This window comes from Podarcis vaucheri (genome assembly GCF_965113315.1).
Source record: "Podarcis vaucheri genome assembly, chromosome: 5".
Lineage (NCBI taxonomy): Eukaryota > Metazoa > Chordata > Lepidosauria > Squamata > Lacertidae > Podarcis > Podarcis vaucheri.
The window spans coordinates 81,045,361-81,072,534 of record NC_138763.1 but is presented as its reverse complement, the minus strand read 5'-3'; the positions used below and the strand labels follow the sequence as shown (position 1 = coordinate 81,072,534).

The 27,174-nt window shown below is 42.0% G+C and overlaps 1 long non-coding RNA gene across 1 annotated transcript; it reads left to right on the top strand.

Annotated features, from left to right (window-relative positions):
* The first annotated feature begins 2,868 nt into the window (after window positions 1–2,868).
* Window positions 2,869–25,024, top strand: LOC309532385. Its single transcript, XR_014219838.1, has 2 exons — window positions 2,869–3,029; window positions 24,723–25,024. It is a non-coding gene; the product is annotated as an uncharacterized lncRNA (long non-coding RNA).
* Window positions 25,025–27,174: the final 2,150 nt, after the last annotated feature.

Below are 27,174 nucleotides of genomic sequence, written 5' to 3'. Positions count from 1 at the left end.
ATGTTTGCAGCACTGAGGAGGTTGGCTTTCTGTGTCCCTTGTACGTGATACATGAATTAACTCGGTTAATCTCATATACGTTTCTTTTTTAAAATAAAGTGCAACAAATAAACAGCATTGCCAGCAATGGACATGTTAATTGAGATACTACTGGGGAGGTGTGTAAAGGGAAGGAAAAGAAGCTTAGGTTCTGCCCGCAGTACTTAAATAAGCAATACCGTCTTCAGACATCTACTGACATCCATCAAAATTGTTGGCATGAGTCCAAGGACAGAGGCATCCCAGTACAGGAAAAGCACTGTGTAAATTGAACCAGCTGCTTTTGTTTTACATAAATGTCATATTGCTTTCAGGTACACAGAAGAAAATATGGGAAGGAAAACAATGGGTTTTTTATTTTATTTTAGAATGCAACTGGCATTAATTTATTTATATATTCAAAGTGCATATTTACCTTCAGAAAGGATACTTGGTGACGCTGCCCACCTGCAGGGTCAAGAGCTCTGTGTTCATAGCCTTGCTAGTGGCAGTTGCACCAAATTAGTTTAGCTGAGAGAGAGAGAAAAGAAGACGACTCAATCCAGTCTGCTGATCTCTCTCCAAAATAGCAGTTTGGCATTATCACGAGTGGTACAGTATTACATGCTTCCCCAGCTGCGGAACTGGACTAGGGAATTTTAAACGCAGCACCCCATTTGTAGGGCAGACATCACAAAATTGTGGTGGCATTGCTTTTATTTATTTTATAAAATTTATATACTGCTTGAGTCGTGTGTTGTTTTTTAAGCACTCAATGTGTATAAATCCTGCTTAAACAAATATGTACTTACAGTGGTACCTCTGGTTAAGTACTTAATTCATTCCGGAGGTCCGTTCTTAACCTGAAACTGTTCTTAACCTGAAGCACCACTTTAGCTAATGGGGCCTCCCGCTGCTGCCACGCCACCGGAGCACAATTTCTGTTCTCATCCTGAAGCAAAGTTCTTAACCTGAGGTACTATTTCTGGGTTAGCAGAGTCTGTAACCTGAAGCATCTGTAACCTGAAGTGTATGTAACCCGAGGTACCACTGTACTTGCCTCCTAACACACTATGGTCACAAGACAATATAAAACTTGTTTTCAAGACCTTTGAACTCTTTAAGAGGACCTAACTCTGTGCTGATTGCCGAAGAATTGATGCTTTTGAATTATGGTGCTGGAGGAGACTCTTGAGGGTCCCATGGACTGCAAGAAGATCAAACCTATCCATTCTTAAGGAAATCAGCCCTGAGTGCTCACTGAAAGGACAGATCCTGAAGCTGAGGCTCCAATATTTTGGCCACCTCATGAGAAGAGAAGACTCCCTGGAAAAGACCCTGATGTTGGGAAAGATGGAGGGCACAAGGAGAAGGGGACAACAGAGCACGAGATGGTTGGACAGTGTTGTCGAAGCTACAAACATGACCAAACTGCGGGAGGCAGTGGAAGATAGGAGTGCCTGGTGTGCTCTGGTCCATGGGGTCACGAAGAGTCGGACACGACTAAACAACAACAAACTCTGTGTTTGCTTTTTTTGCCATATTGAAAGGCCTCGATTGTGGTTATTAGGGATGGGATTTGCTGTCTTGTACATCCCCCCAATATTATCCTTGTGCAAACTCAGTCCATTGGGTTGGACTTGAGTAAAACATGGCAGCTCAGCTCAATCTCACTGTTTGTGAAATACTATAACTGTCACCAGTTCTCCTGACTGTTGTGAGAAAGCTTCTTGTGCAAAGGATATCACTATTTGCAGTTCTGCTACTGTTAATCATTGCTTATAATGAAAGATCAGTCCCATCAAAGATGATTATGGGGTGCAGCGCTCACCTCGCTTTCAGGGAGTCAAGATTTGTCCACAAACAGCTTTCTGGGTCATTTGGTCAGCATGACTAAACCCCTTCTGGCACAGTGGGACACTGTGATGGAAACCAGAGTGCACAGAAATGCATTTAATCTCCCGCCACAGCAGTACCTATTTATCTACTTGCACTGGCATGCTTTTGAATTGCTAGGTTGGCAGGAGCTGGGACAGAGCAACGGGAGCTCACCCCATCGTGGGGACCAACCTTCTGATCGGCAAGCCCAAGAGGCTCAGTGGTTTAGACCACAGCACCACCCGTGTCCCTGAAGCTGGCAGTAACAGTGGGCAGAGGCAGTCATTGTCTGGCATCCCATAGCAGTTGCATGTGAGTTCTGACCATCTTTTCCCATCAAACTGAGCCCAAACTATTTTATTATTCCCTAATATTTTTGGCTGGTTTTGGAGAGGCAGCCTACAACAACTGAAGGGGAGCTTCAGCATGAGATCACAATAGCCAGTTCCTTGGAGCTGGCAGCATCAGCACGATGTCACCATGTCCAGTCTCTGCCCTTCAGTCAAGCAGTGTCAGAATGAGATCACAATGGCTAGTCCCGCCCCTTAAAGCAGTAATCACAATCATGAAGTCACAATGCCCAGTCTGCCTCCTTCAAGCAGGCTGCATCACCAGGAGGCCACAATGTTCAGTCAAGCAGTACAAGGTTGCTATGGCAGTCCCTCTCTTTCAAGTAGGAGGGGATATATTGTGCTCTGTAGCCATCAATCTCCTTGAAGCTGGCAGTAAAAAGGTAAAAGGTAAAGGACCCCTGGATGGTTAAGTCAAGTCAAAGGCGATTCTGGGGTTGCAGTGTTCATCTTTCTTTCAGGCCAAGGGAGCCGGCATTTGTCTACAGATAGCTTTCCAGGTCATGTGACCAGCATGACTAAACCGCTTCTGGCACAATGGAACAGTGTGATGGAAACCACAGCACACGGAAACACTGTTTACCTTCCCACCACAGCAGTACCTATTTATCTACTTGCACTGACATTATTTCAAACTGCTCGGTTGGCAGGAACTGGGATGGAGCAATGGGAACTCACCCCATCGCATGGATTCAAACCGCTGACCTTTGGATCAGCAAGCCCAAGAGGCTCAGTAGTTTAGACCACAGCACCTACCCATTGGTACAGGTATGACAACAAAGAGTAAGTACTTTGTTTTACTAATTGACAATTTTTAATGTACACGCCTCTCACTGATTCTTAGTCGTTTTGTTGGCACCAGTTGTTTTGTGTTTATTGTTTTTGTGATGCCGACAAGACTCATGTCTGTAATAATTGCTCAAAGCATTTGAAACATTTCTTAAGGTTTCCTTTGGAGAAAAATTTATTCACTTTGACCATAAACCTCATGGATTAAGTCTGTGTAATACTTGAAGAAACCAAGTGAAATATTGCAAAACGCATGAGAGAAATGAAAACAATTAAATAACTTATTTAAGGGAAATATTTCTACAACAAAAGCATATGATGCATTCACTTTTTCCAAGAAAACATGATTTCTTCAAGCAGTGCTCTTCTCTTGGGGGGGGGTGCAGGGGGACACATACCCCTAAACATTTTGTGAATCTAAGTTTGGCCTTATTGAGGGGCAGTAATTCAATGTGATTAGGAAAATGAGAGTACCCTAAACAATTTTTTTTAGGGAAAAAAGCACTGCCTTTAAGAAAGATGTTACTTGCTCAATATGAATCAGGAACTTTCAGAATATTTTCAGTAAGATTCACGTTTTAAATAAAAACATCAACTCCTTGTTCTTACCATTTCCAGATATTCATTGATAGAATAAAGTTTGTGTGTTCCTTCCTCTTCTGTAGGAAAAATAAATGAAAAACATGATATTAATGTATGAAGAGTTGAGGAGGAGAGATGAGACTGAATAAAACTAGTGGAATTCATAACGGTCTAAATTTTCTTTATAAAGCCCCTCCTAGTAACCATTAAGCATTACTAACCGTGCCCCCCAATCATGTCATGCAATTGAGGGGAGAGCTACCCAAGTAAGAGACAGGATTAGAAGAATAAAAATGAATGCCAATAGTTTCAATGAAACAGAGTACAAGGGAACACACATTTCAGCAGCACAACTGGATGAGACGACAAAATTAGTTGTGCAGTTGTAAAGGCTTGGTTTGTAAAGTTGCCTGTTGGGTTTGCCTACATCTTTGTCTAGTGTTCCTGTTCTGGGAGGCCACAACTGTTTTCAAAGGTTTGACCTCTGAACCTCATGCGCAAAATGTAGACAGGAAGCAATTTAGTATTCTTACAGGGAGCCAGGGTTGGAGAGTCTTTTTCATCCTGAAAGCCTTATATTTCCATGGGCAACCTTCCATGAGGGCACATAACAGTGGTGAGCGAGGCCAGACATATCCCATCAGCCCAATTTAGAACTACCTAAATGGCATAGAAATTTATTCATGTATGCAACTACAGCAGCAAGAATGCTACTCGCCCCAAAATGGAAAGAAGCAGAAGTCCCAGCAAAGGAAGAATGGATACAAAAACTTATGGAATATGCAGAAATGGCAAAGCTTACTGGAAGAATAAGCAATCAAAATAACAAATTTGTTAAAAAGAATGGAAATGGTTTATTGAATATTTACAGAAAAATTGCAAACAGATAAAAACATTGGCAGGGTTATTGTAATAACCTGCAGTTTCATAAGAGTATATATTTAAAGTAGATAATTAAATGAGCAAATTAGTAAATGAATTTGGATATGCAGAAGATATTAAATATGTATATATAAGGAACCACAGAAAGATGGGGAAGAAGTCAAACTTTGAAATGTTTAAATGACTGTAAAACTAATGAAATGTATAAAGTGGAAAAATATAAAAACTAAAAAAAAACATATCCCATCAGCCCAAGCCACTATGGTCAATGGTCAAGGATGATGGAAACTGTAATCCACATAGAAGGCTGGTCTGTATCTCTCCCCACCCCATTGCTTGTGGAGGGGACAATTGTTTCTTTCTCAAGGAGCCATCAGGATCTGGTACCCAGGAGGAACTGCTATTCCCCCTTAATGGTCTTCTTAGTTGCAGTACCTTCCCACCAACCCAGGAGTGGGGAACCTTTAGCCCTCCAGATGTTGCTGCAAGACAACTCCCATTTGTACCAGCAAGCATGGCCAATGGTTAAGAATGATGGAAGTTGTAGTTCAGCCACATCTGAGGGCCAATGGTTCCCTATATCTTCCCCAATCCGTACCAAATGAATGGATAGATTAATTCCATTTAATTCTATAGACAAAGTGTTCCATTTAAGAAAACCAATTGCGCCACACCTCAGACCTTACTGTTGTAAAGACCTGTGTGTGTGTGTGTGTGTGTGTGTGTGTGTGTATATATATATATATATATATCTGCCAGTGTGTATATAATTCTACTTCCCCTTGAGGAATTTTCAGATTTAGCTTGGCAGCTACCTAAACACCTATTGAATTAGCCTGGCCGAACATGGAAGTTTTTTCCAACACTTAAACTGGCTCACCGTCAATACTGTGCGCTACTTCACCTCGCCACAAATACATTCTCTCAACTGACTCTTAAATGTATTCAAAATGCAACAGAAATTCCATTTGCCAGAGAGCGCCCTTGTGGCAGATGTATGACCTTGGAATCGTGGGTCTTCACATAACAAGGTAAAAATCTGAATTCCGCTGAGGGAGCATATTAGAAAGTTGACAGAAAGATCCAATAGGTTTATTTTTAATCACTCCAGAAACGTAAAAGAAAAATGCTCTCTGTCAGCCAGAAACTTTCTGTATTGTTGCTGGCAAACGTAAAGGGCAATAAATCTAAAGCCTTTTTTATCCTGCTAAAATGAACCAGAATTGGCATAAAGCTGGCCAGAAACACTGTATGTTGTGGACACACTGATGGGGAAAAAGGAATAATATATAGGGTTGCCATACATCTGGAATTTTTCGGACATAGCTGGTATTCTGTGTCTGGGCAGAAATCGGTAGTGTAAATATTGGCAATTTTCATTAAAAACAGATGAAAAACCAAAAAAAAGGGGGGGTTTATTCATCTTGCTACAGGAATCTTCTTAATCCATCATCATGGTCTTCTTCTGATCACAGAATGCAACTAAGAGCATTCTGTGGGGTTTAACCCACAGCGCCATGGAAAAATTCAAGGAACTACAAAGGGCACAAAAGCCCCGCCCATGTTTTGCCAAAACCTTCCTGGCTCCTGCAATTTCACAGACCATTTGCCATACACTTTCAAGCACACGGTGTCCTGAACCCCTGGCCTACCTGGCGCCAACTCAGTTCCCAGTCCAGGGTCAATCTGCGTGTCCAAAGTCCCTCAGAGATCCTGGCACACACACCCAAGCTGAGGTCCATCGACATGGGCAGTTAAGCAGGCACACCATCTCAGTTCTGCTTCCCTACTGTTCCTTGCATTCTGATTGCAGCATCTGGGCTTGATGAGTAATATGACCCTCACCTGTTCCAGCTCCAGCTGAAGGACCACAAGCTTCCTTGCAGAGCTAGCGAGCCCCACCTGGTCAGCTAGGTAGCTGGGCTGTGGTCCTTGCCTGCCTCAGCCTCTTAGATTGCTCCAGGGGGAGTGGAACTGAAGCCACTTTACTTCCTCCTAAAATTGAGCATTAGCAGCAGTGTAAACATAAATGTAAAGTGGGCTTTCTCCTTAAAACTGTCCAAGTGAGGGCAACATGTATTCCATGTATGCTGTAAAAATGTTTACAGCATGGTATGGTTTAAGAGAACAATTATATGAAAGTGATATATCATTGGTATATATAATAATAATAATAATAATAATAATAATAATAATAATAATAATAATAATAATAATAATAATTCATTTATACCCTGCCCTTCCTGGCAAGGGCCGGGCTCAGGGCAGCTAACACTGAATACAAATTACAATAAAACATAATAGAAAAAAGAAAAAAATTATAATTAAAATATGGCTTAAAATACGATTTTAAATGCAGCTTAAAATGCAGCCTGAAGCTGAGGCTTCAATACTTTGACCACCTCATGAGAAGAGAAGACTCCCTGGAAAAGCCCCTGATGTTGGGAAAGATGGAGGGCACAAGGAGAAGGGGACGACAGAGGACAAGATGGCTGGACAGTATTCTCGAAGTTACCCGCATGAGTTTGACCAAACTGTGGGAGGCAGTGGAAGACAGAAGTGCCTGGCGTGCTCTGATCCATGGGGTCACGAAGAGTCGGACACGAATAAACGACTAAACAACAACAACAAGAAGTAAATTCTGCTAAGTAAAGGAACTTGCTATCGCAAGTTAGGAAGGATGTTAATAAACAATATATCCTCTCCTGTCACCCTGAACAGTTTGTGTGTGCTCTTGCAGCACATCATGTGCAGAGCCCTGCTTATGTTCTCCCAGAGTATTGCACACAGAATTGTGTTCTCTAGGCCAAGCATCTCTCTTCCACCTGCCAGGGGGTATTTTTGGACATCACAGTCCTTTGCATCTCCATATAACAAACTGAAGGCACTTCATCATTCCCTTCAACATTTGTTATTTGCACGGAATCCAGATATGCCCCTCCCCCATGCTCTTTTGTTTTTTGCTGAGTGGCAGAGAGATTTCCATGATTTATAATATGAAAGTAACATCTGCTTTGGTTTCTGCAGCATTTCTTGTCAATGATGCAAATACAATTTTCAGTCCCAACAAAAGATTTTCAAATTGTTTTTCTGATGAAACGTGGTTCTCTGCCTTAATGCTATGAATTTGCATGATCTTTCTTTTACTGCAGGGATTAAACAAAACACCCTCCAGCTCTCTGCTATATACATTCAGCCCCAAACCTTATCCCTTTCAGATGGCTTCCACGTCCAATGCTGTTCGTTAATCTGTGGCTTTCAGTATCTCCTTCTAACAATACTTACTGCAACCTTTCTATGCACAAATATGCAGAATGATTTTTTATATAGATCTTGAGATGACACACTGCATTCAGCATTAAGTAGTCCTGATAAGATCATCAGCTGAAATATTTCTTCACTTTCATAGCCTTAGAATTTCAGTTAAGGGGTAGGAATGAAATAATTTAACATGGAAATTTGTAAGGATATGTGCAGCACAATTCAAATTTCTTTACTCACACAGAATTTTACCTGTTTTCAATAGGACTTGCTCCCATGCATGTTTAGGACTGCCACAAAACTTGGGAGGTAAGAAGGCACTGTTTCCCATTAACCCTGTATTTCTTGCTTGCAGAACTGTTTCTGTTCTGCTGCGGTTTGTTCTCCACCAAAAATATTTTATTTGTCTTGCTGTTTGCTGCAGCCAAATTATGTAACTTGCATAACTGATTACATAAAATATGTAAGTTATGATAGTGTTACATTATTGCTCGCCATTCATTTCCATGAAATGGAAACACAATGCACATGGTGGGAGGGGCACAATTAATTGTGCATCATTTATGCACTGGAAGCAACAGCAGAAGGAACAATGAACACAGATTGATTTCCTGGATTGATTTCCATTCTGACATGAGATGAATAAGTGAACAAAGGCGGGTTTTGCTCCCATTCCTGTTTTTGTCAGAATTCTGCCACATCCTTAAGCATAATAGATAAATCCTTTGAATATGTTTTGCATATATTACAGAGGAAAAAGGAACATTGACAGCTGAAATTAACAATAAAAAAATCCATCAATCCTCACACAGATGTATAAATTAACATGGATTGTCCATACGTCCAAAGAAGATTGATGGTTATAAGCTATGTATTTAAACAAGGAATGTTTGTTGTTTCAAATGGGTTAGCGAGATTTTGCTTTCAAGGCTAACTTTCTGCAGCAAGGCAAATGGCTAAGATTGTGAAATTGTGTAGTGGGAATTGGGACAACAAAACAAAAACTCTCCCTGTGTTAGGAGGGATTGAAGGAGAGTCATATTAGTACAGGCAGAATTGTAGGATTCCGTGACCATTTCTTTGGGGCAAAAAATATGATAATTGTTTTGCTATCTTGACAGAGTGGAGAATATGTTGGGGCAGAATGACTCCACAATTTGCTATGTGAAATATGTAAGATGGCTGCCATTTTAATTCACAGTGCATTGCAGAAGTCCTAGGAAGGTGGTTTTAGTGTGTAAATAGGGGCATTTTGCGCCAAGGAATTCATTTCGTCAAGACATCAACTGAGACTTCAAGAATGGATTGCTTTGAAAGTGTATAACAATATTGCTTTTCATTTTTCAAATATCTGCAACTCTGTAGTTCAGTGTTAATTTGTTAATTTCAATCTACAAGGTGTCCCTGTGTGTGCATAAACTTGCAGCCTTAAGATGTCTGACAAAACAATGTGCAGGGGGTTGAATTTTGGGGTTATTTTTGTTTTGTTTTTGTAAAGTTGGTGGAAAATGGGAAAGAATTCTGAGGTCCAAATAGGTGGTTTTAGTCAATATGGGTCACTGCCCCTTCTCATTAAGAAAAATCCCCCTCCAGCGGCATAGCCAGGGAAATTTCAATCACACTAATATATAATGCAAGACAGAAAGGATTCAGGTGAGGATTCCGCTATTGATTTAAGATCAAGATGAGGTGAAGACATGAGGCCAAAGAAACCATGCTCTGAATTATGATGCTCACATTGTAGGAATGGTCCCCAAGAGGCTTGTTTACTGAAACAAGAATACTTAACAGTTGCTTCAGAAGGTGGTGACTCAGGGTTGTTATTCAAAATCGTTGTTTGTAATTAATTACCCTCATCTGCATCCTTTATTACATAGATACGAAATCCCAGTGTGTATTTGAGCAGAGTCTTGTTGAGATCTTTTTCATAGGTCACAGTTTGCTCACAGTCAACTCCTCTGCACACTTGTAACAAAGGCCATGATTTTTCTATTTATCCATTTGGATGGTTAATTCCCATTTGGCCTTCAGTTAACCCATGTCATGTCAAAGGTGTCTTGGGGGATTTCAAATCTGAGAATGGCTCTTGAGTTCATCAGCTCATTTGTCTCACTCATGGAACTATCGGGTATTGTGCAAAACAGATATTGTATAAAACTCCCATCATCCCCGGCCATTGGCTATGTTGCCTTGGGCTTATTCATTAACACACATGGAGGGCACCTGGATAAGGAAGGCTGGGATAGGCACACACTGTTTCTTAGTATCCTGTTCTTACCCTTTTCAGTCATTTAAAAGATGGGGCCAACCTTCTGGTTCCAGACCCTCCAAGTATCCCTATTTTCCAGGGACAGCCCCAGAAATTTGGAAATCGTCCCAGTTTCTGATTTGATCCTGGAATGTCCTGCTTTTCCTTAGGACGTCCCTATTTTCATTGGCAAAATGTTGGAGGGTATGCTAGGATGTCCCTATTTTCATCAGCCATGGGCTTATGTGACCCCCGAGCCAAGGACATAAGTAACTATACAACCTTTAGAAGACATCTGAAGGCAGCCCTGTATGGGGAAGGGTTTTTTTTTTAAAAAAAAAAAAGTTTAATGTTTTTATATACAGTGGAACCTTGGTTTTCAAACGGCTCCATTGACCAACATTTCAGAACTTAAACACTGTAAACCCAGAAGAAAATGATTCAGTTTTCAAACACTTTTTGGAAGTCTAACATGCACGTGGCTTCCATTTTGAGTTTTCTGTATTGTATTGTTTCCGTATTGAGTTTTCGGTTTTAGAACTCGAACGGTGTTCCGGGACGGATTACATTTGAAAAGCAAGGTTCCACTGTATGTTGAAAGCCACCCAGAGTGGCTAGGGCAACCTGGTCGGATGGTCAGGGCATAAATAATAAAATTATTTTTATTGAATAGGACATCCCTATTTTCATCAGAGAATGTTTGACCAGAACCAGGACATGCTGGTGCCCAGCAGGCTCAGGTGTGAGTCTAGAACAGGGTAACCAACCAGGTGGTGTTGGACTCCAACTCCCATCAGCCTCTGGCAGCATGACCAGTTGTGAGGGATGATGGGAGTTGTGGTCCATCTGTGGGGCATCAGGTTGGGGAAGGATGATCTATGCCAACAGCTGACAGTTCCATAAGTTTGAGACTGACAAATAGAAAACATGTATAGAAACAAACAAGCACACAAACCCAGGCATTTTCTCCAGACTCAGTTGCCTGGAGCTCTTGGTCCTCTGGCCAAGAAATGGGGCCTGACTGGTCTTCTCATCATTGCTAGATAAATAGGATAATCTGCTCAGAAAGCTGTCACAGATGCTCTTGCCAGAAGAATCAACATGGTCTGTCACTTATTGTCCTTTCCAAGTTTGTACTTTAATCCACCCCATTGAATCCATGAGCAGCTAGTTTCATGGTGGAAGGGCAACAAGACTGCTAGTGCCTTTTTCCTTGCAAGAGGAGGAAAAGTCCTGTGGATTTCCGTGCTCTGGTTTGATCAGCCTGCCCATCAATTTGTACTTTCCTGGCGTTCATTTCCGAAAGCTTCAAGGTTCAGTCTCTCCTCATTTGTCTTGTGTTCCCCCCCTCCTCTTGGTAGCGGAGACGCCCTTTTGATGAGCAGTTTTAAGAGGGGCCAATAAGAAACCAAACACAGCAGTACCACAGGGAAGCATTACAGATGGTCTAATGTAGTGTTCTGACACAGATTACTGTGGAATTGATTGTACTTGCTGTTTCCACCTTGGTTGGGGATTTTTACAGTGCGAATTGTTTGAGGTTTGCCAGGATTTTCCTTTCTTCTCTCAGACAAAGCTCTCAAAGTGTTTCTCGTTTGGCAAAGGGGGAGGATTTATTTTCTTTTGCTACCCTTCCACATACTAAGGTGTGCGTTTGGACTTGGGGAGACAGCTAAAGCCACTCAAAGCATATCTCCTGTAGCATTATGGAAAGCAAGAAAGCACCAGCCTACTTGAATTCAGTAATGTTTGGGGAAAGGTTTAACCCCCTGGAAGAATGCCCTCAGGGCTTCTTCTTCTAGGTTTAGTCTCTGCAAAATGCAGATGATCCCAGCAGCATTCATAATGCGTTTCTCTGAAACTCTTCGCAAAGCCACTCAGTAGTAGACCTGAGATACAGGACTCCATCATGACAGCCCTGGAGAAGTGCTGGGATCAAATCGCGCGCGCGCCCCAGGTTCTTTAGGTGTGTGCAGGCTGGATAAACAATTGTGTGTGAAGGATCCTTCATGTTTTCCTCATGCACTCTTCCTTCCTCTCAGGCAGCAAATCCTTTGTGCTTCTGCAATGTAAAACCCAAATACAGATATAAGCTGCCAAGATAATCTCAGATGGCAGCAGCAATTGCTACCTTAGAAATGTTAAAAGAGAGAGATGGATATGCTGGCAATCAATGACAGACAGACAGACAGACAGACAGACAGACAGACAGATAGATGATAGAGTGGTACCTCAGGTTACATAACATTTCAGGTTACAGACTCCACTAACCCAAAAATATTACCTCGGGTTAAGTACTTTTCTTCAGGATGAGAACAGAAATCATGCTCCAGCAGTGCGGCAGCAGCAGGAGGCCCCGTTAGCTAAAGTGGTGCTTCAGGTTAAGAACAGTTTCAGGTTAAATACAGGCCTCCGGAATGAATTAAGTACTTAACATGAGGTACCACTGTAATAGATTATTTCCCACTGCATTGATTTTATTACATCTCTCCCTAAGAAATAGCCAAGGTCCAGTCTGACCAGTTGAACATTTTCCATTCTACACACCAACCCTAGTAGTTTTCTAGAAATTTTATCTTGAATTAAGAATATGCAGACTCCACTCTGGAGAAATTTGTCTAATCTTATTAGAACTCTATGCTTCTCTCAGTATTCCTCCACTGTTTCTCCTGAGCAAGAACTTTCAAATTCAGCATCAAACTTCCCTTTCAATGAAATTTGGGGACTGTTGCTTTGCTGATTGCACAGAGAGTATGTCCATTGAACCTGGGCTCCCCAAAGGGCATCAAGTATTGAGGAGAGGCATTTGTGTGTGTTGTCCTCAGTACTGACTGACTGCCAACTTGGGATGGAAGAGAAATTCATTTCAGTCCACATTTCAAAATGAGTCAACCTAATGTTATGGGCCCAGTGTGATGGGCAGATCAGAATACTGCTATATTATTTCACACTTCTCAAAAATTTGCAATGCTTTTTTGGTTCAAAAATGCACATATCAATGCATATTTTATGGGAATAATGCATACAAAATATATATTTTAGGAAAAGATGTACACATCTGTAAAGTACGTCCCTGCTATCAGCATGCTTTAATGATTCTACAAGTCCCATCCCAGAGAAGGATATGGAGCAGGTACGCCTCAGATATTTCACTACTATTACCCAAAGACTTCCTACTTCTCTTCAAAATTTCCTCAGATGTTTTCCAAGGAGAAGTTCCATGTTCACCTTGAAATTTCATTTTGAAATCCCTCCTGAATTTCACCTTCTCTTGAATATTTTAAAAAGCTGTGTTGAGACACTGCTGTGAATCTTCTCGATGAAATATCTCCCCATCACTTTGAAATCTCTCCTATAAAATAACAAAACTGGAGAATGGCTGTAGCACAAAATTTAGCATGCACAAAATCCCAAATGCCACCTTATTAGTACTGAGTACTGAGAACTGCTGTTATTTTGAGAACATTGGAAATGTTGATCCTTGTAAGACATGTAAATTCATGCCTTTTCTCTGTTTATTGGCGCCCCACGGGGATGCTGTCAGAAGGAGCAATAGCAAGTCCTTGAATGGAATAGACTGCCTAGTAAATGGGGGTGGATGTGTGGGGTGCGGTAGGCAGAATATCCATGAGCTAAGAAGGGAGAACCAGTGAATGAAAGTATGGCATTGGTTCCTAGCAAAGAGAATCTTTCTCCCATTTAAAGTGCCAAACTTTATTCCATCTGGCACCGGTGACGGAACAGCTGTCAGTAACTGAATCTGGAAGAGAGACAAAGAAATTCTTGTATCTGGAAGGTCATTGTCATGGTAACTACATGATCCGATCTATTTTGGATCAACACACCTCTCCACAAATTAGCGATAAAGTACTCTGCTATGTCAAGGTGTCTTGCAATTTTGCACAGCTACAGATGCTGTGCTGCGTCATACTAAGGAAAATCTGTTTCTCTTTCTGACTTTTTTTTTTTGTTGAGGTGTTGTGGTACAGATGATACATTTTGGCAGTGCTTTTTTAATATAGTTGTTACAATAATTGCCACACATTTAACGTTTGGGGGAAAGTGGTGGTACTGCGTACCCTTGAGTGCCCCGGGGGGGGGGAGCACTGTGTTTTGGAATTAGTTATGATAACAGAATCATCCAATGCTTTTTTTCTGGGAGGACACAAGGGGTCGGATACCCCTAAACATTTTGTGAATCGGGAAGAAGAAACTATTTTTTTAAAAAAAAATTATTTTAAAAAATAGTTTCTTCTCTAGCACGGTGAATCGTCAGTTCTGTTGCTACCTTCAATGGCAGCCTCATTTCCTATCATGGTGTTTCCTGAGTCTCAGACAGAAGTAAGCGTTTAATGTGTGAAGCAGTGTGGCATATGGATGTGTGGTGTTTGTAAATTCACAGTTTTTGAAAGGACGGTATTTGAAGTAATGCATGTTCTTTGTACTTTTGTCCATTTACTGTATTTACTTTTCCTGATTTGAACTATTAAATGGTGATTTTCTTGAGTCAAAATGAGAGTACCCCTTAACATATTTTTTAAGGAAAAAAAGTACTGCGATCATCTAATCTTTTTTCCTATCTTGGGCTGCATCTTCCTCCTTGCATTGTTTATTCTGTTATCACCAGGTTGGGCACTGCTTTCCCTTTGGGTGAAGACAGAGACAAAGTAAAGGTCAAGGTAAAGGGACCCCTGATCATTAGGTCCAGTCGTGACCGACTCTGGGGTTGCGGCACTCATCTCGCTTTATTGGCTGAGGTAGCCGGCGTACAGCTTCCGGGCCATGTGGCCAGCATGACTAAGCCGCTTCTGGTGAACCAGAGTAGCGCACGGAAATGCTGTTTACCTTCCCGTTGGAGCGGTACCTATTTATCTACTTGCACTTTGACGTGCTTTCGAACTGCTAAGTGGGCAGGAGCTGGGACCGAGCAACGGGAGCTCACCCTGTTGCGGGGATTCGAACCGCCAACCTTCTGATCGGCATCCTAGGCTCTGTGGTGTGAGCAATTCTGCTTTCTCTCTGTCACCTGATAGCATTTTCCCATCTTCTTCATGCACCTACTGCTGCTTATTCTTCCTCTTCCTTCAAACATAGCCAAAGGAAAATCATCATCATCATCTTTCTCACAAGCCCGATTTCATTCTGATGTTTGGCACTCCTGAACTTCTCCCTGCACCAGTTGGCTACTTGCGTATACTCTTCTTTTGTGATTTCTCCTTTCTTCCATTTCTTACACATGCATGTTGGCCGTCGTGTTGTCACTCTGCTCCTATAACTTGATATTGCTGGATAGTTTTGATGAACTGCAAAAGCATTTTTAGTTTGCTTTCTGTTGCCACCCTGGAACTTTTCTTTATTAGTGCCACTTTGTTTTGTATGATTCCTTGCAAATGAAGGAAAACAACTTTTCCCCTTGTATATGTTGTTGATATAATTTTGGTTACTGAGGACAAACAAGATTCTCCAAAAACACGATTGGGTGCAGGCCTGGTCAGGACATAGGCATCCTGACTGACAAAGGTGACCTGTGTGCTTGCTTGCTTGCTTGCTTAACAGCTGTTGGGAACTTCAAGGTCCCTGCTCTCCCTTCTTATGGTCTTTGTACTGGCCCTGGAGACTCCAATAAAGAGCATTCCATGTCAAGAAGGAGGGCAAGTGGGCACCCTATCAAATGACAGGGCAGGAGCTACACGGAGCAGGGCCTTTTCACTGGTGGTGCCCATTGTATGCCTCGCTCTTCCCAGACCTGTTTTCCTTTGGCCTGTATTTTGGAGCTTTATAATTTAGGAAGACTTTGGAAGAATTGGTTGACAAGTCTTATCAGTCATATGAGCAGATTTTATTTGATTCTATTCTGGGCTTCTAGTGCACCAGGGTTTACACTAGTGTAATAGAGTTGGCCAGGATGCCAGAAGGGATACAGTTTACGACTTTCTACATTATCTGCACAGCAGGGCGCGTTCAGTCAACAGGGCAAAGGCTGAGCTGAAGCGACCCCTGCTGGTTGCCTGCTTTCAGCAATAGGGGTTGCTGTTTGGTAGTACCCAATTGGTTAGCTGTCAGATTCTAGAGCTCCCTATTAGTGGCTCTTAGGTAATTCACAAAATATAGAGTCCATTCATAAAACACAGTGTTCATTCATAAAGCAGTAACATAAATCTCCATTGGTACATATTGGGTGTATATTTCAGTTGTTGAACGTACAGGTTTATGGCCATGCTGTAGTGTAGGGTAGGGAAGAGGTGACAAAACTGATTTCCAATAAGTGCCCCCTCTTTATTTCCATAACAAGTCCTTGAGTCTGTACTCTGAATAGTGGCATGAGGGACCCAGAAGGTGCAGGGCTTGTCAGTCCAACCCCTGCACAGTCTAATCAGGGCTGACCTTAAGGCAATTGGAGCAATTTGGCCAAATTGGGCCCCGCGTGCCACTCCTAAGGGGGCCCTCACACCAGGGCAATCTAGATGGATTTTATTTATATCTATAAGATTTTGCAGACTTTGGCTTTGAACTGGGGCCCTACAAAAAAAAAAAAAAATCAAGTTGTGCCCCACTGCTTCAGATTGGGCCCCACTGGCTAGCCCCGAGTCTCATAGTTGTTGGATCTGAGTTGTCCTGCCCTCACATGAAGTCTTGGGTTTGCAATTTTGGGAGAGGGGAGACTGCGGCACTGGGGAGAGGGCAGGCTGGTGAGGCCCCCTAGATTTAGAGACCCTAGGCTTCAGCCTACTTAGCCTATAAATAAATCTGGCACTGATTCCTTAAAGTGTCTCCCATCCCCACATAAACCTTTTGCCATTTACAGATAGCGTGGACAATTTGAGGAAGCCATATTAGTTGAGCCTCCACCTTTCAGATCTCATTATGATCTGTGGAGACAAGGTACACACAAACCTGCTCACCTGCTTCCATACATGCTTGCCTGAAAAGGGCTAACATCTATAGACTAGATATTCTGAAGATTGTTTAGATTAATCATCTATATCCTATATGTAACTTAATATAGATTGTAGCGTACTGTATTCCACACATGCACCCAGGATATTTCAGTGCTGACAGTAGGTTGTTAGGCAGGGTTTGGCGGGAGAGAGGGAAAGAGAAAGCTAATTTAATGTGACAGCAACAAGAAATCCTTCTTAGTTCAACAAGCTTTTTCACCAAAAGAATCCAGAATTCTTCAATTAGACGCGGCCACTCGGTGTAACAACAATTTTGCTCAGTAGTAATGGTAATGATTTCATCTGATCTACTTCAGATAATTATGTCTTTCTTCCATGTTATCTTTTTTTTTCCAGTGTAAAACACCGCCGAGTTCTTTTCTAAAGGAACAAGAACATCTGACGGTTTGTACAATCTTTTCAGTACAAGAGAAGAATTTATTTGCGTTTTCATTTGGGTAAAACTACCACTGCTGGTGGAACAACTCACTGTGTCAAGTTCCTGAGCAATAACTGAAAGCTTGAGTTTGCCACAGCTTCTGTTCTTAAAAGGGGACATGTTCATTTATCAGAGGACATGTTCACATATGTAATAGTTAAGAATAAGAATCTGTCTCTAAGGTGCCCTCAGCAGTGCTGTATGGCAAATTCACGCGGGTTCCAATGCATGCGCGTCTCTGCCCTTGTATGTCTAATAAGGTAGAATCTGTCACACACATTCTTCTGTTTTGTGAATTTTATAGTGAAGAACGAGTTCAACTTATTTTTCCACTTCTATCAAAATTTATACCCCTTCAATATTATTTGGAATCCTCCCCTGAAATTCTTCGAAAATACCTCCTGGAAGATTCCTCAAGCTCAATATCATATGAGGTGGCTAAATTTTGCACTTTAGTAATTAGGAAGCGTAAATCTCTTCTGTTGAATGGCACACTGCGAAGTTCCCTTGTGTAACCTTTTTTCTTTTCTGAGGTTGTTGCTGATTTCTTGTTGTCTGATCTTGTGGTGTTTAGTGTCACTGGCTTTGGCCGCAATAAACTTGACTTGAGAGTGCTTGAGAATCTGTCTCTAGTGCTGAATTGTACAGTAAGGACAAAAGCAGGTAAATTACTGGGGGTTCACTAGCACCAAAAGGGCATCAACAACTGGTGGGGACCCTGCCAATTCTCTGCTCTGTAGAATTACACTCGAGCAGGGCTGTGAAATAGAACACAGGATGGAGCTATGCAGAATTGCCATTGGCTCCCATTGACTTCTACTAGGAAAAGTTGCAAGGCAAATGGGCTACATTTGGGGGCATAGTTGGGGCAAATCCCAGTCTCGACCTTTGACACTTGGTGGCCCGGCCTCAACTGACAAGGATTTCCACATGCATGTTTGTGTATGTGCGTGTTCTGTTCCCACACTCTGTCCTGCAGAATTGTGCCCATTTCGCTGGCTGAAGTAAACAGTGTGGGGTTTGGGACTTCACACTTTGTCTTTTGTTCCTTTCAGGTGGCACTACTGCAATAGGTTTTTAATGGAACTGCTACAGGACAACGATAACTGTGACTTGAAAGATGAATGGGAACCCTTTCCAAAGTATTTGAAGACACAACAAAGTGAACTGGACTCCTTGGCTGGCTTTGAATAAACATTCACAAACTTTTTATTGATAATAATCAGCTAAATAGTTTGAGGATCTATACAACTTTGTAACATGCAGAAAACAGCATTCTCAGAGAAACCAAAGACTGAGACTGAGAAAAGCTGGTGGGTGGGGGGGTTGTGTGGGAGGGTGGGAGGAGGAAGGAAAAATGGGGGGGGGGAATAAGGATGATATGTTTCTGGATAATATGTTTTGTTTTAATTTTGAATTTTTTTTAAAAAAAATGGAACTGCCTCTGGAACATGCTTTCCAAATATCAGCAGAATTTTATTTTATTTTTTAAAAAGGCATGTTTTTAACACTGTTCTGCTGTGATCTGCTTTGAGCATATTTATATGGAAAAACAGCATATAAATTTAAATAATAACTAAATAAGCATTTAACAGTACTTTGGGCTTTAGTGTTTTCCCTGAAAAAACAAATCACTTGCTGGAAACTACTGGGCAGGATTCCAACTAATGAGTCCCATCAGCATAAGCCCTGTGTGAGGGCTTCCATTTATGCAATGGGACTTCCACCCTGATGCTCCCATCATCCCCCCTAAATTGGCTCGAGAGGTGTTGGGAGAACTGCTGAAACAATGCATGAAGGGAGGAGAAGCGGTATCCTTTCATCTGGCAAGCCACAATGCTTTCCCTATCTCAGTGTGATGTAGAATCATTGTTGCCCTTTGTTCCAAGAGTATCCAGTCCTCTGGGGTTGGCTTCTTGTCTTTGCCACATAGTGGGGGAAGGGAAATCAGGATGGGGGCATGGGAAACCAACACTGAATCTATTTAGTGAAACTCAGTATCAGTCAATTTATTTATTTTTTATATATAATTTTATTAAGTTTTCTGTTTTACAATTTAAAATGCTCATTTTACATCCTTAAGATATCAATGACGTCCCTTCTACTCTTCCCATGATTCATTTAACATATAATAAATTCCTGCATATTTTATAAAAACTATACCATTCCATTATTGCATCCATCAAAACTTGTTTACACCGTTGAATTTATCTTAATGCTGCCAGCATTTTCAACTGTACGCAATTATTTCCCATATATTCAACAAAAGTTTTCCAATCATCTTTAAATGTATGCTCTTCTTGTTCTCTTATTCTGTATGTTAAGTCTGCGAGTTGTGCATATTCTGTCAGCTTAAGTTGCTATTCCTCTTTTGTTGGTACCTTCCTCGTTTTCCATTTTGGGTCTAACGAAACATGGACCACAGTAGTAGCATACATAAATAACCTTTTTTCGACACCTGGGAATTTCAGTCTGAATTACCCCCAACAGAAAAGACTCTGGTTTCAATATCAGTCAGTTTAAATCTTAAACCTGGGATCCCCAGTGATTGGTTTCGGTTTCCTGCTGGGTGTGCAATTGGTGGCAAACCTAGATTTGCTTCTGTGTAATGTGCTAAATGGACCTTGAAAAGAGCCACCAGTGTAGATTATATAAACAAGAGGAAGAACACTCTCCCTAGTCTTTGAGTTTATTGAATAAAAGCAACAACAGGTTGAAGATAGAGAGGCCATCTTCTTTTATATCGTTTGAAGATGTACCTGCCCTAGGGAGATCTTCCAGTTAATTCTCACATCCCTGTTGTGAAGATGGAATGCCATCCATTGCAATCACATTAACACCCTGCTGTCCACTGCTGCTCAGAACAGGTCTGATTTACATGGCTTTAAAATGCCAGAAGCATCCGTCCAGCCCATCAACTCTAAAGCCTGACTTTGATATCACCAGTGGAGTTTGAAGCACTTCAGATTGTACGGAAAGTGCCCTTGTACAGACAGGACCATTCTTTCTGCAACTTCAACTTCTTTAATTGGGCCTTTGACTTCAAGGACTAGTACAGAACATTATCTGGCGGCAATACTTGTGTGATATTGAAACCTATTGCATGCTCCTCCTTAGAAGAAATAACTACAAGCACCTCAAGTACAGTTTAAAAAGTTGACCTGTCTGGGGTTCTGCAGCAGGGTTTCAAGAGACCATGAGTTGTGATATGACGGGTAAACCAAAGGCTGGGTCATTTGAGATGCATATTCGTCAATAAAGAGAAGAGCATAAAAAGAACCTTATGATATCAGTGCCGAAAGTATGCAGCTTTATTGAGGCAGCACCGGGTGTTGAAATTTTGCACCCCCTAACAATCTTGCCCCCAGGACAACCGCCTCTGTGGCCCCCCATACTATGCCACTGTTTCTAGACAGTTGTAGTGTTGTTGTTTTTTTAAAAAAACATGTTTTAAAAAGGCAGCCCTCAGACCACCTTTATAAATCAGTTAAGGTACAGATTCCTGAAGGGGAACTATCTTTCAACCCACCCATCATTCCAGGATCAGGTGAGTTTGGAATATGGACCCCAACATTACACAAGCATCCCTATTCATATAGTAAATTTGTTTTAGACCTGTGAACAAGACATTAGCATCAATTGTTATTCCAAGTCACTGATGATCCCTTAAGCAAAGCAAACTGATTGCATGTCATTGTTGGGTTTCTGTATTAGGCAAGCATTTGATTTTGAGCCAGGAAAGCGCAGCAATAATTTCATTTGGTGTGCAAGTTCTTGCCTCTCATTGCTTGATTTCAACTTGCTACGTTCCTTCATGATACAACAGCTTCTAAATGCTTCATGTTGAGCACAATATTTGCACAAATTGTTCTGGGCAATAATGTTGACAAGATATTCACTCTTATGCTCAGGTATTTCTGCATAGTTACATCCAGTCTATTGCCACACAATCCATGCTCTTTTCCTCAGTTTACTCCAAAAATCCCTTGTTGGTGGGAGAATATCATTTTCATACAATTTTTTCCCCATTGCTGTTCTTTTAATAAATCCGTAGCCTCTGCTTTGTCATTAGAATGGATGTTACTCTCACAATGATCTGATGCTTCCCAAACTTGGGTCTCTAACTATTTTGGGACTACAACTCCCATCATCCCTAGCCAGCAGGACCAGTGGTCAGGGATGATGGTACCTGCAGTTCAAAAACAGCTGGAGACCCAAGTTTGGGAAAGACTGGGCTAGGGGATGCCCAGAACAATCCCATGTCTACCTGGAAGTAGATCTGTTGATTTTGGGTTCTCTCAGTTTCTCATTTCCCCCTCAACCTTCCATTCTCCACATTGCCACTTCAATTTGTGATTTTCATTTAAAAAGCGCTCATGGGTTTGTAGTGCAAATTTCTCCTAAGATGCACATTTGTGCATATAGTGTTGCATAATATGCGTCTTTTTCAAAACAATTTATCCAATATGGGCAAAATTGCATGCACACATGTCCATATTGGGAGAATTTTCTGGTGAATTTTCATGAGGATTAATGGCTTTTCAAACGGACATGGAAACATGGAGAACTGGACTTAACATGAGAAGAATGAGAAGTTGAAATGGACAGATTCCCCCATCTCTGGCTGTGAATGGCAGGGGCAGAGCAGCTATCACTTTCTGCTTTGATATGGGCTTGTGATTTCTGACCTGGTTGCAGCTGCTTCAGCCAGTGACAGCCATTTACATGGCAGCCATGATAGACAGTAACCTTGTCAGTTTGCCTTTCTTAGTGCAGAAAGTATTGATCTGATGTGTAGAGCTCTTTCCTATTCTACTTAATTCAAGAGGGTTCTGGAAGCTTCTCTGCGTGAAAGAAACAAGCAGAAGGTTCGTGATGTTTGGGTTATTCCTTCAGAGAAGCTGAGTACAGCTGGTTTAAACTGGTTTTCTTATCTCTTTCAGTCAAGGTCATGCTGACTATAAAAATAGGGCCAGAAGGAGCCTGGGTTTCACTTTCTCTTTCTATCTCTTTCCCTTCTGGTGTGGTGTTTTGTACATAGAATGCCAGTGTGGTGTAGTGGTTAAGAGCGGTAGATCCGTAATCTGGGGAACCGGGTTCGTGTCTCCGCTCCTCCACATGCAGCTGCTGGGTGACCTTGGGCTAGTCACACTTCTCTGAAGTCTCTCAGCCCCCCTCACATCACAGAGTGTTTGTTGTGGGGGAGGAAGGGAAAGGAGAATGTTAGCCGCTTTGAGACTCCTTAAAGGGAGTGAAAGGCGGGATATCAAATCCAAACTCTTCTTCTTCTTCTTAATGTTAAGGTTTAGACTTATTATAAAGCATTGTAAGTTTTAACTTAAGTGCTGCAACTTGATTTCTTATGGACAGTGCCAATCCTGAATATATTGGATTTGTGACCATTATGCTCATTTGCCTTCAGTCGCAGTAAAACTCTGCTGGATGGAATACAATTCATTCTGGTCTATTTTGGGGGGATCCTGCAATGTGTTTAAGTTTTTACTCTGCTAACTTTACACTGGAATCTGCTCTGGATCAATATTGAGTAGAATTTCATTGGCAATCCTGACCCCAGGTATACCTGCCATGATTTCAGAGTCGAATTGCAGAAATTGTTTTATTGCTTTTAATTTATTGGGTCTGTTGTCTGTTGTATTTTATTTTATCTTATCTGATTGTATGCACAGCACCTGCAGATTTGGGCCGTGAAGCAGTGTGTGTGTGTGTGTACACACAAACAAAAACACACACACACACAGAGAGAGAGAGAGAGAGAGAGAGAGAGAGAGTTCCATAGTCATGCAAACACTGCTAAGCTGAATGTGGATCGAGCCCAGAGTTGTTTTCCTCATGCTTGGTTATGTTGAAATGACTTCTTGACTAGGCCAACTTGGAGGAAATTCAGAAAACGATAATAAGCCTTGGGGTATGCATATTGATTCTTCAGGCTAAATCCTAATAGTTAGCAGATATCAAAGTCGGCAAAGGAAAAGGAAAAGGAAAACCCAAACAAAATAGTATGTCAGGCTGTGCTGGCTGTTGTGTTAATAAACATCTCAAATGCAACTGTCAGATACACCATTGATTTTGGAAGCTTTGATGGATGTTTCATTAGAAGGAATGTTACGTGCTAGGAAGGATAATCTTATTCTTTTAGATTAGTGTGGTTAAATAATAATGCAGAATTTGACAATGTAGTTATTTGGAGGCTGACCAAGGATTCCGGGGTTTGACCATAGACCTTCCAAGGCTGGGGACTTAGCCAAGTGAGTGACGATTACTGATGCATACTCAAGGCAGAAGGGAATAAGGGTGTGCAGCATCAATTCCTGCTATTGGCAGGCAGTATGAAGTCTCAGGTATGTCTCAAGTATGAAGGGACGCAGGTGGCGCTGTGGGTAAAAGCCTCAGCACCTAGGGCTTGCCGATCGAAAGGTTGGCGGTTCGAATCCTGCGGCGGGGTGCGCTCCCGTCGTTCGGTCCCAGCGCCTGCCAACCTAGCAGTTCGAAAGCACCCCCGGGTGCAAGTAGATAAATAGGGACCGCTTACAAGCGGGAAGGTAAACGGCGTTTCCGTGTGCGGCTCTGGTTCGCCAGTGCAGCGATGTCACGCTGGCCACGTGACCCGGAAGTGTCTTTGGACAGCGCTGGCCCCCGGCCTCTTGAGTGAGATGGGCGCACAACCCTAGAGTCTGGCAAGACTGGCCCGTACAGGCAGGGGTACCTTTACCTTTACCTTTATGAAGTCTCAGGATTGGTTAGGTATGGCGTGATTGCAAGTATGCTGTCTTTCTCTCTTTGTGGCACTCAGCAATGCCTTCTAGGGACCTACCAGAATGTCAAATTCACCTTATCTCCTCCTGGGGGAGGGCGACTTTAATTCCCCAAAAGGAACATGGAAAGGTGAAAAAACACGTTAGCACAAGACTTTGATGTTCCCTTAGGCCAGGCTGGTGCTATTGAAAGCAATAACCAAATCTAGATGGCGAACACACTAGGTTAGGAACTGGCAGCTAAAGTCCAAAGAACAGAAAGCCAAAGGTGTTGCTTTATTTACCACAAAGACAGAAAGACAGGGATGTTGTTGTTGTTTATTTTACACCCATCTTATTTAAGAGATAAAATAAAACTGAGATTCAAAATAACAAGGAGAAGAAAAAAACGCAGTATCAAGAAGGCACAGAGAAATGCCCCAGAATTATCTCTTGCTTTCAAACTCGGATGAGCCAGTATCTTCTCCAATAACTCAACAACTTACTCCCTCTAGACAAAACTATATATCCTGTTTTGCCATTGATGCATAATCCCATATTTGATTATGTCATTCTTTATATCAGGCCTGACCTATCCTGAGAATACATCCTTGCCTGCCGATACCACAAACTGATGGTCTCCATGTGGTCACAACAGCCAGCTGAATCACAGAGAAGGATACGGGAGACATTTTGCAGTAAGATTCCTGATAAGTTTCAGCCGGCAATGTAAAGATAAGGCAGCAGCAAAGTAATCTTCGCTAACATATCATATGCCTTCTTCAGGAGGAGTTGCAACTCTGGAATGATAATTGTGACCCAAATAAATGTGCAAGAATTATCAATCATTAAAAGCTGCTGGAGGGAAAAATCCAGCCTTGAAAATTCTTAAGTCTTTTTTTACTGCTTGGGAATTTAGTATAATTGGCAATTTGTTCTATGAACTTTGTTTACTGATGTCTGAGGATTTGCATATGTTGGTGTTCTGTATGAATCACTGCTTTCCGCATAGCTTCCCACAGATAACTTGAGGTTCATCTTCAACTGGAGGGTTGTTTTCTTCATATTTTATTTCCCAGACCAGCCATTTCTCTCAGTACAGAAGACAAAGTTCTTAGATGAGAACTTCTGACTCAGATGTTTGTGGGTTGAGGTAGAGATAGTACATGCACAAAAAAGCCAATTGCTTTCCTTCATTGTTTTGGACAGGGCTATTTCAGCTCAGCCCTAATTTCTATCTGCCTCATCTGCCCTCAGTATTTTTTTCTTTTGTCACTTTCTATGCACAACTACTTGCATGGTTAATCAGTAATTCCCCCCTGCCCCCAAGAGGATTGGTTACATGGTTTCGGCCTGTATATGTTGGATTTATGCATGAAGGCCAAATCTGGACATACCAGCCTTCTGTGGTTGCTAGAGCCAATGCCTGTGTGTGAAGGGGGATTTGTCCTAACTCTCACATTTCATTGTCAGTTCCAATACAGCATTCATTTATATGTATATGAAATGCAGTTATTTCCCTGGCAACAGTAGAGTTTGAAAATGGCCTCTGATGGCTGACAGGATAATGGCATCACCATTCAGCTTGCTGGCCAATCTGCAGTTACGTAACTGAGTTTTTATTGTTATTATTATCTTCTGCCTTTCCCCACGTAGTTCTTCCCCAAAGTATTGCCAGACCTTTAAGGTGGGCATGTTGAAATCTTCTCAAGAGGAGGATAGAAGCAGAGAGTCTTCTTCCACCAGGTAATATCACTAGGCTGGGCTTCCACTATGTCTCTTCTCACTTTCCTGATCAACCTGTTGTTGCCTTTTGTGGGCCACAAAAATCGTGCCTTAATATTTGGGGGTAAGATGTTGGCAGTCCTTATTTTGAGGCCTCTTAGTTAGAACCAGTCCAGTAAGTGGTCCTGGCTGTCAGCTTCCTCCTCTTCAATCTCATTTTGGCTTGTGTAAAACTCAGCAGGGAACAGGATGGGGATCAAACTAGAATGAGCTGGCCCCACCTGTCATTATCGTTGGCTGCCTTGCTTTCCGCCCTTTTAGTCTCATTGGGACTGAGGGATTCTCTTTTTCCCTGCACAACTCTCTAGGAAATCTGGAAGGTAGATGGATTGGTGGAGATCAGGAGGCAGAGAACAGCATCCAGGGAGAGGAATTACTAGATCTGAGTTGAAGGTGAAGCCATCAGAGATGTGCTTGGTCTACTGCAATGTGCTCTACATGGGGCTACCTTTGAAGGTGACCCAGAAACTACAACTAATCCAGAATGTGGCATCTAGACTGATGACTGGGAGTGGCGACTGAGATGATCTAACACCAGTTCCAAAAAACCTATATTGGCTTCCTATATTGGTTTCCGAGCACAATTCAAAGTGTTGGTGCTGATGTTTAAAGCCCTAAATGGCCTCAGCCCAGTACACCTGAAGGAGCGTCTCCACCCCCATTTTTCTGCCTGGACACTGAGGTCCAGCACCAAGTGCCTTCTGGCCGTTCCCTCACTGCAAGAAGTGCAGGCAGGGAACCAGGCAGAGGCCTTCTTGGTAGTGGCACCCACCCTGTGGAACACCCTCCCACCAGAGTTAAAGGAAATAAACAACGAGCTGACTTTTAGAAGTCATCTGAAGGCAGCCCTGTTCAGGGAAGTTTTTAATGTCTGATGTTTTATCACATTATCATCATCATCATCATCATCATCATTAATTCTGTTGGGAGCCATCCAGAGTGGCTGGGAAAACCCAGCCAAATGGGCAGGGTATAAATAATAAATTATCATCATCATCTGATGTCTTTGATCATCTCCCATGCCAAAGGTGGAAAGAGAAGGAAAAGGGTGGATGATCTGTGAACTTCACGTTGTTTTCATACTTCTCCCATCAGCATCAGCCAACATGGACAATGGTCAGGACTTATAGGAGTTGCAGTTCATCAATTTTTGGAGGTCCACAGGTTAGCCAATCCTTGTATACACAGACCCTACTTATATTCCTGCTGCCAAATTGTTTTTGTACATGACAATGAAACTGTTGCACACTTG